General features: G+C 43.0%; 1 pseudogene; it reads right to left on the bottom strand.

Moving 5' to 3' along the window:
* Window positions 1–1,314: 1,314 nt before the first annotated feature.
* Window positions 1,315–1,488, bottom strand: LOC132217717 (U2 spliceosomal RNA; annotated as a pseudogene).
* Between the last annotated feature and the right edge of the window lie 1,703 nt (window positions 1,489–3,191).

The raw sequence follows: 3,191 nt of genomic DNA, 5'->3' as shown, positions 1-3,191 counted from the left end.
GCCCAGTAGGTTAGAGCATCGTCCTGATACCCCAAGGTTACAGGTTCAATCCATGGTCAGGGCACATACAAGAATCAACCAATGAGTGCATAACTAAGTGGAACAACAAACCGATGTGTGTGTGTGTGTGTCTCTCTCTCAAAATCAATAAAAAACAGAAAGTGTGACTAAAAGTGGTACAGAGCCATGAGAGACATCCAGAGCTCAATCTGATGTCTTCTAAGCAGCCTTAAGAATTCTGTGGTCCGAACAGGAAGAACAGGAAAAGACTTGAGACTAGAATGAAGCAGCACACAGATCTTTGCTCCATGGTTCTCCCCCCGGCTGCATTTTAGAATCATCTGGGGAGCATTTTATAAAAATCCCAATGTCTCAGCTCCACCCCAGACCAATTAATCAGAGTCTCTGAAGGTGGGGCCTGGGCACCATATTTACTGAATAGCTCCCCAGGTAATTCTAATGTGCAGGTGGGATGGAGAGCCGCTGTCTTGGCTAATGGCGAGCAGGCACCTGGGCGGAGGTAATTATGTAATCCTTAAACCCAGGAGCCTCATCTACGAAACAACTGCTTCCCACCCCTTTTGAGTTCCAAGGTCTCACTTTCGGCAGCTGTTCTGATCAGCTGTTGCTGAAAAATGAACTGCCCCACAGCTACAAACCCAAGAGAATTGATACAGGATCTCAACGAGATATTGGTACACTCGTGTTCATAGCATTATTGATGATGGTCAAAGGTGGAAACAACCCAAATGCCTACCGATGGATGAACAGAAACAAAATGTGGTCTATACTTACAATGGAATATATTCAGCCTTAAAAAGGAAGGAAGTATCTGATACATGCTACACATGAATGAACCCTGTGGACATGATGTTAAGTGAAATAAGACGGTCACAAAAAGACAAATACTGTATGATTTCACTAATATGAAGTATCTAGAATAGTGAAACTCATGGAAGCAGAAGTAGAATGGTGGTTTCCAGGGCTGGGTGAAGGGCGAAATGGGGAGTTGTTTAGTGGGCAAAGAGTTTCAGTTTTGCAAGATGAAAATGTTCTAGAGATTGGTCTCACAACCATCTAAATAAGTATACTTAACACTTCCCTAGCTGGTTTGGCTTAGTGGATAGAGCATAGGCCTGCAGTCTGAAAGGCCCCGGGGTTCAATTCTGGTCAAGGGCACATGCCCGGATTGTAGGCTTGATCCTCAGTAGGGGGCGTGCAGGAGGCAGCCAATCAATGATTCCCTCTCATCATTGATGTTTCTATCTCTCTCCCCCTCTTCCTTCCTCTCTGAAATCAATAAAAATATTTTAAAAAATATTCACTTTCAGTGAGCCTGAAACTTTTAAATGGGTAAGGTCTACATTCATTTTCTAAAAGAATATCTGTGCCTTTAAGATTATATCTTAATATAATGTCCTGGGATAGAGGACGTATCAGATATTAAACTGATAAGAACAGGTCCTGCACATGAGGCCGAGAAGCCATTGCCACACTCTTTTGGTCAGTCACCAAAGCCAGTCCAATTTCAAGGAAAGGCAATGAACATAGACCGCCTATCCCCTCAATGGGAGAAGTTTCAAAGGAGTGTTATAAGAGTATGTAGGATGGAAGACATTGTCTTAGCCATTTTTTTTTGTTGTTGTTGTTAATCCTCACCTGAAGCTATTTTCCCATTGATTTTTAGAGAAAGTGGAAGGGATGGAGAGAGGCAGAGAGAGAGAGAGAGAGAAGCACTGATGCGATGTGAGAGAGACACATTCATGTGGTTGCCTCCTGCACGTGCCCTGACCAGGGCCTGGGATGGAGCCTGCAACCTAGGTGCGTGCCCTTAACTGGACTCGAACATGGGACCCTTCAGTCTGAAGGCCAACACTCTACCCACTGAGTCAAACCAGCTAGGGCTGTCATAGCCATTTTTGCAAAATGCAATCAGCCACAACGATGATCAAGATAACTTAGTGAGCCCTGGCCGGTGTGGCTCAGCTGGTTGTCCCATGCACTGGGGAGGTTGCTGGCTGATTCCCTGTTGTGGGCTTGATCCCCAGTAGGGGGCGTGCAGGAGGTAGCTAATCCACGTTTCCCTCTCACATTGATGTTTCTTTCTCTCCCTCTCCCTTTCTCTCTCTCTCAAAATCAATGTTAAAATCTTTTAAAACTAAAAAAAAAATGTAGTAAGAAATATATAACATATATGGGGACATATGTAATACTTTCAACAATAAAGATTTATGAAAAATAAAAATATTAAATATATATATATAACATAAAACCCACTATTTTAACCACTTTCAAGTGTACAATTCATTAACATTAAGTACATTCACAATATTATGCAACCATCATCACTACCTATTTCTTTTCTTGTCACCTATTGTGTCTGGGCTTTTCACTTACCACATGTTTTGAAGGGTCATCCATGCTGCAGCATGTGTAGGTACTTCATACCTTCTTATGGCTGAATAATAGCCCATTGTCTGGATAGATCACATTTTGTTTATTCATTCATCAGTTGATGAATGGATTGGGTTATTCCACCTTTGGATTGTGAATAATGCTGCTATGAAGATTGGCATACCAGTATCTGTTTAGGGCCCTGTTTCAATTTCTCTGGGTATATATCTAAGAGTGGAATTGCTGGTTCACATAGCCTTTTTTTAAAAAATATATTTCATTGATTTTTCACAGAGAGGAAGGGAGAGGGATAGTTAGAAACACCGATGAGAGAGAAACATTGATCAGCTGCCTCCTGCACACCCGCAACTGGGGATGTGCCTGCAACCCAGGTACATGCCCTTGATTGGAATTGAATCTGGGACCCTACAGTTTGCAGGCCGATGCTCTATCCACTGAGCCAAACCAGTTAGGGCTCACATAGCTTTCTTAAGGGGAGCCTGCCTATTTCTAAAGGCCTGAACCCACAAATTGGCCAGGGGAGTGGAGGTCCCCAGCCATCAGCCAACATCAACTTGCCAGCCATGTGAGTGAGTCACCTTGGAAGGTGCTCTTCCACCCCAAGCCATCAGATAACTGCAGGCAAAGTGTGCATCTGACCGCACCCTCATGAGAGGCCTAGAATTAGAACCTCCTAGCCAAACTTCTCCTAAGTTCCCAACCCACAGAAACTATGAGATAATAAATATTTGTGTTTTTTTTTAAATACATTTTTATTGATTTCAGAGAGGAAGGGA

This window comes from Myotis daubentonii, chromosome 15, assembly GCF_963259705.1.
Source record: "Myotis daubentonii chromosome 15, mMyoDau2.1, whole genome shotgun sequence".
Lineage (NCBI taxonomy): Eukaryota > Metazoa > Chordata > Mammalia > Chiroptera > Vespertilionidae > Myotis > Myotis daubentonii.
This window is presented reverse-complemented; position numbering and strand designations above follow the sequence as displayed.